Source organism: Triticum aestivum, chromosome 4B, assembly GCF_018294505.1.
Source record: "Triticum aestivum cultivar Chinese Spring chromosome 4B, IWGSC CS RefSeq v2.1, whole genome shotgun sequence".
In the NCBI taxonomy this organism is placed as follows: Eukaryota; Viridiplantae; Streptophyta; class Magnoliopsida; order Poales; family Poaceae; genus Triticum; species Triticum aestivum.
This window is the reverse complement of record NC_057804.1, coordinates 258,108,149-258,121,267: the sequence shown is the minus strand read 5'-3', so window position 1 is coordinate 258,121,267 and position 13,119 is coordinate 258,108,149.

Genomic DNA, 13,119 nt, shown 5'->3' with positions numbered 1-13,119 from the left:
AGGGTTCCTTCTTGTCTATGATCCTTGCTTTCACTCGAGTTTTCCAGGCGGCCAACGTGGCGCTAAACTTGGTCATGGCGTGTTTGTTTATCTTCTTCATTGCCGGTTCCTCGTCCGGATCTTCATAATCCTTCTCATTCCGGCCCGGGAACAAGAATATCTAGTGAAACTTCTTTAGGAGGGAGCTCCTCATATTTTCTATCTTATGTAGTTTCTCATCGTTGATGGTGGCGGTTGTCCGTACGATGCAGCCTATTTGATTGCCGTAGCACGCGCGCGCTTCATCGGGCGCCTTTGGCAAAAAATTGTCGTTGTCCACCTCTGTGACCACCAGTCTAGTAGTCCTGAGTTTGTTAGGAACCCGTTGCCTCTTTGCTTTTGGTTCTACACTAGCTTCGCTCCCCGAGGCAGCACCAGTCTCAGTCTCAGCGTCGGTCTCGATGCCGGTCTGAGTCTCAGCGCCGTCTCAGTATCAGCGACGGTCTCTGTCTCAGCACCGGTCTACGTGTCTGTCTTAGTCCCCGATGCCACCGGTGGGCCCATCAACAACATCGGTTGATCGTCGGTAAGGCTAAAAAATTCGTCTGCCGCCCGGTAGACGTCGTCGCAATCACCAGAACCCTGTCCTTCATCGTTGCTAGCCATGTTTCCTATGATTAAATTTAGTCAATTAATTCTAGACCTAATAAAATAAATAATGACATAAAAAAGGCCTATTGTTTTGCAGGAATGTTGACTCCTTCCTGGTGCGGCAAATCCCAGGCACTCGATATGTCCTAGTTTGTAGCACAAGTCATGCCGAAATTCACGGAAAATTTCGGCATGACCTTTGCTAAAAAGTGGACAAATCGAGAACCTGAAATTTGCCGGAACAAAAATGAATCAACATTCCAGCAAAACATAGGCCACTAAGCATCATTCCCTGGAAACAACAAAGCCACTTGGGCACAATCGAACAACTTCAATGAAAAGATATAAGATGACCACTTCAATGAAAAGATATAATCAACAATAAAAGTCTAGGAAGGGATCATCTTTAAAATAAAATTTTCCAAATTTGCCTAAAATTTTCCTAGTTAGTTAATCTAGTTTACCTAGATAATTAACCCTAATTAAACTAGTTAACGCAGCTAGTTCTTTGTCAAAGCCCTAAATAAATTTTTGCACTAATTAACCTAGATAATTAACCTAATTAAACTAGTTAACCTGACTAGTTCTCTGTCAAAGCCCTAACTAAATTTTTGCACTAACCTAGATAATTAACCTAATTAAACTAGTTAACCTAACTACTTCTCTGTCAAAGCCCTAACTAAATTTTTGCCCTAACCTAGATAATTAACCTAATTAAACTAGCTAACCTATGCATGAGAGAGAGAGAGGAGGGGTGGGGGCTTACACAGGATGGCTCCGGTGGTGGCGAGGGAGGCAGTGGTGGCGAGGGAGGCAGGGGCATCTCCGGTGACGGCGAGGGAGGCAGTTGTGGCGAGGAAGGATCCGGTGGCATCGACGGCGCCTCCGGTGGCGTTGACGAGGCCACGCGGCTCCGTGGCGTTGGGGGCGGCTCCGGTGGCGTCGACGGCGCATGGCTCTGGTGGCGTTGATGTCGGCAGGAGACGGCGGCGAAGTGGGGCGACGGTGAATCGGGGAGACGGCGGCGCGCAGGGCGAGTTGAGGGATTTGGGGGAGAAGTGGTGGCCGAGGGGAAATAGTTTTTTGGTTAAGTCAAACTTAGCAGTAGCACGTTTGGTAAAACACGCTATAGCTAAGATAGCTATAGCGGTTTTTACAAAACACGCTGCTGCTATAGCTATGTAATTTTCTTCCATTTTTTAATTTCCTTTTCTGTTTCTATAGCGGGGGTCTAGGACACGCGCTACAGCTACGTTAGCTATAGTGCCTCTTACGAACACACGCTACTACTATGCCTTCCTCCGTTTTTTCGCTTTTTCATTTATTTTGCTTTACATTTTATTTTTTCCTTTCTCCTTTTTCTATTTCTTTCATTTTCATTTACTTTTCTATTTGTTTTTCATCTTATTTTATTTCCGTTAGTAGTAGCGCTCTTCTTAGGAAACGCGCTGCTACTTATGCCCTAGCGGTAGCGCGGTTCTTCCAAGCCCGCTACTCTATGCGTAGCCTATCATTCTAGCAGTGGGAATATTAGTAGTAGCGCTTTTGCCACTACACACACTACTGCTAAGGTTGTATCTGTAGCGCGGTTTTTTCTCAAACGCTACTGCTATCTAGCACTAGCGCCGTTTTTTGACCCGCGTTGTTGCTAAATTTCTGTGTATAAGGTTTTCCCTAGTAGTGATAGGTTGGCTCAATTTCCTTGCCCCAATATGAACCAACAACCAATCCCAGTAAATCTGCAGGATTTCATGCGCCTCAACCCAACCATCTACCACAGCTCAACTCAGCCTTTGGATGCTGATGACTGGCTCCACGACATCACCTATGAGATGGAGTCTATTGATGTAGCCCCTGCCAGCTACGTCACCTTTGCTTCGTTCTTCCTAAAGGGACCTGCTGATCAATGGTGGGACAACCACAAGCGTACTCTGCCACCTGGAACAATCATCACCTGGCCAAACTTCCAAGCTACTTTCCGTGCCCGCTTCATTCCACAGGGAGTCATGGACCGAAAGAAGCGTGAGTTCTGCAACCTCACCCAAGTCAACAAAACCGTCGAAGCTTATCAACGGGAGTTTCTAGAATTATCCCTCTATGCTAAAGAGGACATTGCAAATGATGCTCGCAAGCAGGAGAAGTTCCATGACGGACTACAACCTGACATCAAGCTCGCACTGCTAGTGCATGACTTTGCCGATTTCGCCACCTTGGTGAACAAGGCCATCAATGTCGAAACTGGGCTGCAGGAACACCAGAGCTCTCACAGGCGCAACCGTGACATGAGATCATCTTTGGGCCCGCCCTTGCAAAACGTAGGATCTGGATTCCCAACAGCATGTACCAACCAACTGCACCTGCTCCAAGGCAGTGCTATGCTACACCGCGTCTGCCTCCTCCACCACCCAGGCAGCCAAGACTTCCAGCTGCACCACCACGAGCTCCTGCTCCCAATCCCAATGATTGGTTGTGCTTCAGGTGGCCGTCCAGGTCACCGTGCTAGGGAATGCAACCAGAACCAGAATCAACTGGCCCTTCCAGCAGCTGGCCGTGGAAACAATCAACCTCACAACAACAATGCCAAGCCTTATGGTCGTGTTTATGCCAACCACGTTGATATGAATGAAGCTCAGGACCAGCCTGCTTCTGTGATGGGTACATTCCTCGTAAATTCAGTACCAACATCCGTTTTATTTGATACAGGAGCATCACATTCATCCATGTCAGAAGATTTTGCATTCATGCATAGCATTAAAAGCGAAGACATGAACGCTTCACTATTAGTACACACCCCTACGGGCCAATGGCGAACCTCCATGATTCGCAACAGCGTCCCCATTGAAATCGAAGGACTGGAATTCCTTGTCTCTCCCATCGTACTGAAGTCCTATAGCATTGAGCTCATTCTGGGAATGGATTGGTTGAAAGGACATACTGCGTCTATAGTTTGCGCCACTAAGACCGTCCATCTGCTACACCCTTCCGATGAAATAATAAGCTACAATGCTCATCTGGTTTAGAATGCCGAGCAAAGGCTTTATGTGTTGAATGCATTGAACACTACACCACTCGAGGGCATTGAAAATATTCCCTCTGTGCACGAATTCCTCGACGTCTTTCCTGAAGAACTTCCAGGGATTCCCCCTGCTAGAGCTGTTGAATTCATCATCGACTTGAAACCTAGCACCACTCCTATAGCCAAACGTCCCTACAAGATGCCGCCGCATGAGCTCATTAAGCTTAAGGTGGAAATCGACAAATCTCTACGAAGTGGTTTCATTCGCCCAAGTTGCTCTCCTTGGGGAGAACCTTCTCTCTTTGTCAAGAAGAAGGATGGGACAAGCCGATTGGTCCAAGACTACCATCCTATCAACCAAGCTACCATTCAAAACAAATATCCTCTTCCCTGGATCAATGATCCGTGTGATGAACTTGATGGTTTGTCAGTGTTCTCTAAACTCGACTTGAGGTTGGGTTACCACCAGATCCGTGTTCGTGAAGAAGATATCCCAAAGACCGCATTTGTGACTCGCTATGGTTCATACGAGTACACCGTCATGTCTTTTAGCTTAACCAATGCTCCAGCCACCTTCTCTCGTCTGATGAACTATATCTTCATGGAATACCTCGACAAGTTTGTCATGGTTTATCTGGATGATATCCTTGTATATTCCAAGAATGAAGAAGAACATGCTGAACATCATCGTCTTGTTCTGGAAAAGCTTAGAGAGCATCAACTCTATGCCAAGTTCTCCAAGTGTGAACTCTGGCTTCCCGAAGTAACCTATCTTGGGCATGTCCTTTGTAAGGATGGTATTACTGTCAACCCCAAGCGAGTTCACGCTATTCTTGATTGGACTCCTCCGAAGAATGTCAAGCAAGCCAGAAGTTCTCTCGGACTCGCCAGCTATTGACATCGATTCATCGAGAACTTCTCCAAGATCGATGACCTCTGACTAACCTGCTTCATAAGGGCATCAAGTTCTAATGGACAAAAAAGTGTCAGGAAAGTTTCCAGGCGCTCAAAGACAAGTTGACTTCTGCACCAGTGCTTGCTCCACCTGATTCTAAAAATGACTTCATCATTTATTGCGATGCTTCGCGGCAAGGCTTAGGCACTGTCCTAATGCAAGAGCGCAGAGTGATTGCTTATGCCTCTCATTAATTGCACCCTCATGAAGAGAACTATCCAGTTCACGACCTCGAGCTTGCTGCTGTTATACACGCACTGAAACAGTGGCGACATTACCTCCTCGGTAATCATTGTGAGATCTTCACTAACCACCAAAGTTTGAAGTATCTGTTTACTTAGCCAGACCTGAACCTCCGTTAGCAGAGATGGATGGAGACTGTAGCAGATTTTCACTTGGGTATTTTGTATACCCCAGGCAAGGCTAATGTAATGGCTGATGCCTTGAGCCGCAAGTCATATTGCAACCACCTTCAAGTTCACAAAGTTCAGCCCTCCCTTATTGAAGAATTCGGAAAGCTAAACCTCCATATTGTTCCTCCTGGTGCACTCGCTCCCCCTCCTCCTGAGTGCCGCAAAATGAACCTCCATGTTGTTTCCCAGGGTTCTCTCGATACTCCGGTTGCTATACTAGATCTCGTGGAAAGCATCAAGACGCTCCAGAAGTATGACTCTCAAGCCCACAAGATTAAGCGCTACCTCGAAGGAGGAAGGCCCTTGTTCTTCACTATTGATGATACTGGCACTTTGTTCTTTAAAGGTCGCGTAGTGTTCCCTTCAAAAGATAACCTAGATATGACTCATAAGGTTATGAAATAATCTCATGATACACCTCTGTCTATTCATCCCGGTAGCACCAAGATGTACCAAGACATTCATCAGAGATTCTGGTGGTCTAATATCAAGAAAGACATTGCTCATTATGTTGCTGAGTGTGATGTTTGCCGTCATATAAAAGCAGAACATCGAAGGCCTGCTGGAACTCTACAACCTATCTCTATTCCTGAATGGAAATGGGACCAGGTTGAAATGGACTTCGTCACTGGATTTCCCAAATCACAGAAAGGTAATGATCCTATTCTTATCGTCATTGGCCGGCTTTCTAAAGTTGCACATTTTCTGGCCGTCGAAGAAATGACCACTAGTAGTCAGCTGGCAACCCTCTACATGTCCATAATTATTTCACTTCACGGTATTCCACTGGTAATTAGTCTAGACCATGGAAGTTTATTCACCTCAAGATTCTGGGCAAGTTTCCAAGAAGCTATGGGAACTCATCTGTCTTTCAACACTGCTTTTCATCCTCAGTCGCAAGGGCAAGTTGAACGCGTCAACCAGGTTCTCGAAGACATGCTTCGAGCTTGTGTTATTTCCTTCAGCAAGAAATGGGAGGAATCTCTCCCATATGCTAAGCTCTCTTATAATAATAGCTATCAAGCTAGTCTGAAGATGCCCCCCTTCGAAGTGTTATATGGATGAAAGTGTCGAACCCCTCTCAACTAGTCAGAAATAGGGGAATGCTCACTCTTTGGTCCATATATTATCCAACACGCTGAAGATCAAGTCCGCATTATTCGTTAGAATATCAAGACTTCTCAGTCACGTAAGAAAAGTTAGTATGACCGTCAACATAAAGACATGGTCTATCAACCTGGCAAAAATGCTTATCTTTGAGTCACACCAATGAAGGGTGCTCACCGCTTTAGGATCAAGGGCAAGCTAGCTCCTTGCTATATTGGTCCTTTCACTATTATGGAAAGGCGTGGAAAAGTGGCATATCAACTGGAGCTTCCGCCGAACCTTTCTTAGGTTCACGATGTGTTCCACGTGTCACAACTCCGCCGCTGCTTCAAGGACCCAATCCGAGCAGTGGATCATGAAGTGCTCGAGTTGCAACATGACCTCTCCTATAAAGAGCATCCAGTCCGCATTCTCGACCAAGATGAACCCCACACACGTTAGAAGGCGATCAAGTTCCTCAAAGTCCAGTGGTCACACCATTCTGAAGATGAAGCCACTTGGGAACATGAGGATCTTCTGCATGATGAATACCCTGCACTGTTTCCTTCTACCTCCTAAATCTCAGGACGGGATTTCTTGTAGTGGAGGAGATTTGTAATGCCAGGATAATTATGCTATAGTGAACCCATGCTAAGGATGCCACGTCACCTTTTGTTACTATTGCTAACATCGCGTTAGATCAAAACATTTCAAATTCAAATTTGAATTTTTGACAAACATCAAAAATTTACAAACATAAAAACTAAAATGCTTGGCGTGTGCCAGTTAATGCCTAGGTAATTATGGTGAAGGAACCATGCTTTTATAAAAAACCTAAATATTTAAAGTGAATTAAAGCAGAAAAGAAAATAAATAAAAAGGGAAAGAACAAAAACATAAAACAAAACTAGAAAAAAATGAAAAGGAAACCCCACCCCCACTGGACCAGGCGGCCCAGCTCAGAGGCCAAGCCGGCCCACCTGGCCCAGCCGCCATCCCACCCCACTCCCCTTATTTCCCATGTCGGCAGAAACCCTAGGGCTCGTTGCCCCCATAACCCCCCACTCCACCTCGCTCTCTTCCCCCCGATCTGGATCGAGATCGGGGGCTCGCCCTGCGCCCGCCCGACGCCGTCCGTCCTCGCCCGGAGCCATGTCACCGGATCGTCTCCTCTCCGTCGTCGACGTCGTCCCCGTCATCCTCTCCACGCCCCATTGCCTATGCCCTACGTTCCCCTCGTGAGCCCCCTTCCTTCTCCTCTGCCCTGCTCGATGCCGCACCATGGCCTCGCCCTTCCTCCGCCTCGGTGCTGCCCGCGCCCGTTGTTTACCAGCGCTGTTCATGCCGGCCGGCGTGCTCGCTGCGGGCCGCTTGCATGCTGGCTTCGCTCCTCCCCCCTGCCGATGCTTGTTCCGTTGCTGCTGCATAACGCCGCCCGCTGCTCCCCGGCCTATGTGTGGCCTTGACCCACCGCACCCTTGGGCACCTCTTCCGTGCCAGTGCCTCCCGCTGTGCGTGCGCTGGCCCATCTAGCCGCGTCCCTTCCCCGCACCCTGCTCTCACAGCCTCATGCGGCCGTCGATGCCGTCTGCGCTCGTTGTCCGCCCCGTCGCACCCCCTTTTTGCCGACCCCTCCCATTGGCCGTCCTCGCCCGCCACTCGCCTCGCACGCCCCGTGCTGGTGCCACACCGCAGGCGCCAGCGCCCGTGCGCCGCGCGTGCCTGCAGCCTGCTGCTTGCTGCTACCCACCTCCGCTCGCTGGCGGCCAGCTTCGGCGCCTCGCCAGCCTCGCCCCACCGCGCCCTAGCGTACGGTGATGCCACGCTCGAGCAGCGCCCGCATGCCCGCAGTGCCCGGCGCCCGATAACCCGCCCCGCTACTCCAGGCCATATGTGCCTATGACGTATGGGGCCCACGCTCCAGAACGTTTTCAAAAAAAGGAATTAAAATAATAATATATATATTAAAAATAATATAATAAATAAATAGTTAATAAATAAATAAATTAACTTAACCTAATTAACCTGTTAATTAAACTAATTAATTAGGTCAATTAGTTAACAGTAAATGAAAGTGGGACCCACATGCCAGTTTGACCAGTCAACGGTCAGAGTTGACAACTGACGTGATGCTGACATCGTGATGACGTCATAAAATGATTTTCGAATTAAATTAATTCTAAAAATGAATTAAAACTTTAAAAATCAATGTAAAATATTCTATAGCTCGGATGAAAATACTTTGTACATGAAAGTTGCTCGGTACGATGAGACGAATCCGAGTACGCGGTCCGTTTGTCAGCCACACGTCCCTAGCATAGCGAACATGCAACATTTCACCTCTTGTTCATTTGTCCGAAAACGCGAAACACCAGGGATATTTTCTCGGATATTTCCCCCCTTCACCGGTATCACCTACTACCGCGTTAGGGCACACCTAGGACACACATTGTCATGTCATGCATCGTCATGCTTATGTTTGCATTATATTTATTGTTTCTTCCCCCTCTTCTCTCGGTAGACTACGAGACTAACGCTGCTGCTGCCCCAGTCGACTATGGTATTGACGACCCCTCCTTCTTGCCAGAGCAACCAGGCAAGTCCCCCCCTTGATTACCAGATATCACCTATTCCTTCCCTCTACTGCTTGCATTAGAGTAGTGTAGCATGTTACTTTTTTTGGTTAATCCTATTCTGTTGCGTAGCCTGTCATTGTTGCTACAGTTGTTGATACCTTACCTGCAATCCTAAATGCTTAGTATAAGATTCTAGTTTCTCATAAGTGGCCCTACATTCTTGTCCGTCTGCCATGCTATTCTATCGGGCTGTGATCACTCGGGAGGTGATCACAGGTATAAACTGTACATACATACATATTATTCAGTTGGTGGCTAAAGTCAGGTCGGCTCGTAGAGTACCCGCGAGGGATTCACGGATTGGGGGCTGACAGGACACTTGTCCTGATGGCCCTCTATGTGGGTCTTTGTGGCGGAGCGACATGGCAGGTTGAGACCACCTAGGTGAGAAGTGGGCCTGGCCCTGGTCGGTGTCTGCGGTTACTTCATAATAACATGTTTAACAAGAGCTTGGTATTTGATCTGAGTCTGGCCACTCACACTAACCAACTACGTGGGATCAGTTATGGGCACTCGACGTCGTGGTATCAGTCGAAGCCTTCTTGATGTCAAGGACTGAGCGGCACACGCCAGATTGTACTAGAACACATGCTCTTGTATTAGGGAGGCTAGGTCTGCTTTCGACCTCCCACGCAATGTGCAGGTGTGCAATGGGCGGTGGGCCCAGACCCCTACATGCTGACCTCTCTATTGTGCCTAGGTAGGGCTACGACATGTTGATCTTCCGAGATCGGGCATGACCCATGAAAGTGTGTCCAGCCAGAAGGATCGAGCGTGTTGGGTTATGTGGTGCACCCCTGCAAGGGAAGTTTATCTATTCGAATAGCTATGTCCCCAAGTAAAAGGACGACCCGGAGTTGTACCTTGACCTTATGACAATTAGACCCAGATACTTAATAAAACACACCCAAACAAGTTCCAGAGGCAACCCGGTGATTGCTTTCCCACAGGGCGACGAGGGGACGATCGCCGGGTAGGATTATGCTATGCGATGATACTTGGTGAACTTACCATCTACTCTCTTCAACATGCTGCAAGATGGAGGCTGCCAGAAGCGTAGTCTTCAATAGGACTAGCTATCCCCCCTCTTATTATGGCATTCTGCAGTTCAGTCCACCGATATTGCCTCTTTACACAGATACCCATGCATATGTAGTGTAGATCCTTGCTTCCGAGTACTTTGGATGAGTACTCACAGTTGCTTTGCTCCCTCTTTCCCCCCATTTTCCTCATCTTCTCTGACGCCACAACAAGATGTTGGAGCCCAGGAGCCAGACGCCACCGTCGACGACGACCCCGACTTCACCGGTGGTGCCTACTACTACGTTCAGGACGTCGACGACCAGGAGTAGTTTAGGAGGATCCCAGGCAGGAGGCCTGCGCCTCTTTCAATCTGTATCCCAGTTTGTGCTAGCCATCTTATGGAAACTTGTTTAACTTATGTCTGTACTGAGATATTGTTGCTTCCACTGACTCGTTTGTTCGAGCACTTGCATTCGAGCCCTCGAGGCCCCTGGCTTGTACAATGATGCTTGTATGACTTATTTTACTTTTAGAGTTGTATTGTGATATCTTCCCGTGAGTCCCTGATCTTGATCGTACACATTTGCGTGTTTGATTAGTGTACGATTGACTCGGGGCGTCACAAGTATTTCCCTCAGTGATGAGACCAAGGTTATCGAACCAGTAGGAGAACCACGCAACATAACGTAAACAACCCGGTGCACCCAAATAACAAATACTCGCAACCCGACGTGTTAAAGGGGTTGTCAATCCCTTTCGGGTAATGGTGCCAGAAATTGGTGAGAACACGAGATAAAGTTGTAATAGATAGGATAAATGGAGCACAAATATAAAAAAGTGCAGCAAGGTATTTTTGTATTTTTAGTTTAATAGAACTGAAAATAAAAGCAAATAAAATAGGTCGCGAAGGCAAATATATTAAAGAAGAGACCTGATACTTCTCCAACATATCTATAATTTATGAAGCATTCATGCTATTTTATTATCTGTTTTGAATGATTACGGGCTTTATTATACACTTTTATATTACTTTTGGGACTAACATATTAACCGGAGGCCCAGCCCATATTGCTATTTTATTGCCTGTTTCAGTATTTCAAAGAAAAGGAATATCAAACGGAGTCCAAATGGAATGAAACCTTCGGGAGTGTGATTTTTGGAGCTAACATGATCCGGGAGAATCGGAGTACAAGCCTGGGAAGCTTAGAGGAGGCCAGGAGATAGGAAGGCGTGCCCCCTGTCTCGTGGGCCTGTCGTGGCTCCCCCGACCGACTTCTTTCGCCTATATATTCCCATATACCCTAAAATCATCGAATACGAAGATAGATCGGGAATTCCGCCGCGCAAGCCTCTCTAGCCACCAAAAACCTCTCAGGAGCCCGTTCCGGCACCCTGCCGGAGGGGGAATCCCTAACCGGTGGCCATCTTCATCAACCCGGCGCCTTCGATGATGAGGAGGGAGTAGCTCTCCCTCGGGGCTGAGGGTATGCACCAATAGCTATGTGTTTGATCTCTCTCTCTCTCTCTCTCTCTCGTGTTCTCCCTATGGCACGATCTTGATGTATCGCGAGCTTTGCTATTATAGTTGGATCTTATGATGTTTCTCCCCCTCTACTCTCTTGTGATGAATTGAGTTTTCCTCTTGAAGTTATCTTATCGGGTTGAGTGTTTAAACATTTGAGAACACTTGATGTATGTCTTGCCGTGCTTATCTGTGGTGACAATGGGATATCATGTGATCCACTTGATGTATGTTTTGGTGATCAACTTGCGGGTTCCGCCCATGAACCTATGCATAGGGGTTGGCACATGTTTTCATCTTGACTCTCCGGTAGAAACTTTGGGGCGCTTTTTGAAGTACTTTGTGTTGGTTGAATAGATGAATCTGAGATTGTGTGATGCATATCGTATAATCATACCCAGGGATACTTGAGATGACAATGAAGTATCTAGGTGGCATTAGGGTTTTGGTTGATTTGTGTCTTAAGGTGTTATTCTAGTATGAACTCTATGATATATTGAACGGAAATAATAGCTTCATGTTATTTTACTACGGACTCTTGAATAGATAGAACAGAAAGGATAACTTTGAGGTGGTTTCGTACCCTACCATAATCTCTTTGTTTGTTCACCGCTATTAGTGGCTTTGGAGTGACTCTTTGTTGCATGTTGAGGTATAGTTATATGATCCAGTTATGTTATTATTGTTGAGAGAACTTGCACTAGTGAAAGTATGAAACCTATGCCTTGTTTCCTACCATTGCAATACCATTTACGCTCACTTTTATCATTAGTTACCTTGTTGTTTTTATATTTTCAGATTACAAAAACGTATATGTACTATCCATATTGCACTTGTATCACCATCTCTTCGCCGAACTAGTGGACCTATACAATTTACCATTGTATTGGGTGTGTTGGGGACACAAGAGAATTTTTGTTATTTGGTTGCAGGGTTGTTTGAGAGAGACCATCTTCATCCTACGCCTCCCACGGATTGATAAACCTTAGGTCATCCACTTGAGGGAAATTTGCTACTTTCCTACAAACCTCTGCACTTGGAGTCCCAACAACCTCTACAAGAAGAAGGTTGCGTAGTAGACATCAAGCTCTTTTCTGGCGCCGTTGCCGGGGAGGCTAGGTAAGCGGCACTCACAACCCGTCAACTAAGCTCTTTTCTGGCGCCGTTGCCGGCGAGGTGAGTGCTTGAAGGTATATATTTAGATCTTGCAATAAAATCTTTTTGTTTGTTGTTTTATCACTAGTTTAGTTTATAAAAGAAAACTACAAAAGAAGTATTTTAGTTTGTCTCATACGCTTCATCTTTTTAATATCTTTCGTGAGAATGATGGAAAGGAAAATTGTGCTCAAGTGTTAGAAGAAGAAGTCTATAAAATGTTTGATACCTAATCTTTGAATGATGAGCATGATTGCAATGTTGTTAGTATGAATTCCTTGAATATCCATGATGCTAATGATATGCAAAGCCACAAGCTTGGGGAAACTATGTTTGATGAAGATGATATTTTTTGTCCCCCAAGTTTTGATGAGCAAATTTATTATGACGAAAGCATGGATCCTATTTATGATGATTATATTGATGAAAGTAGGTTTGGAAGAGTGTCAACTTTAGGAAGTAATGATCCGACTATTGTGGAGGATGTTGAATATTATTCTGATAATTATGAAAGTTGATTTGGAGAGGTCATGACTTTATTTAGTGATGAATCCACTATTTCGGAAGAGGTTCCAATTGATTATGAGAACAAAGTTGCTATCTATGATGATTATTGTGATGGCTTGTATGCTATTTATAATAATGATAACCATGAAACTTATCATCATGATTTTAGTTTTCAA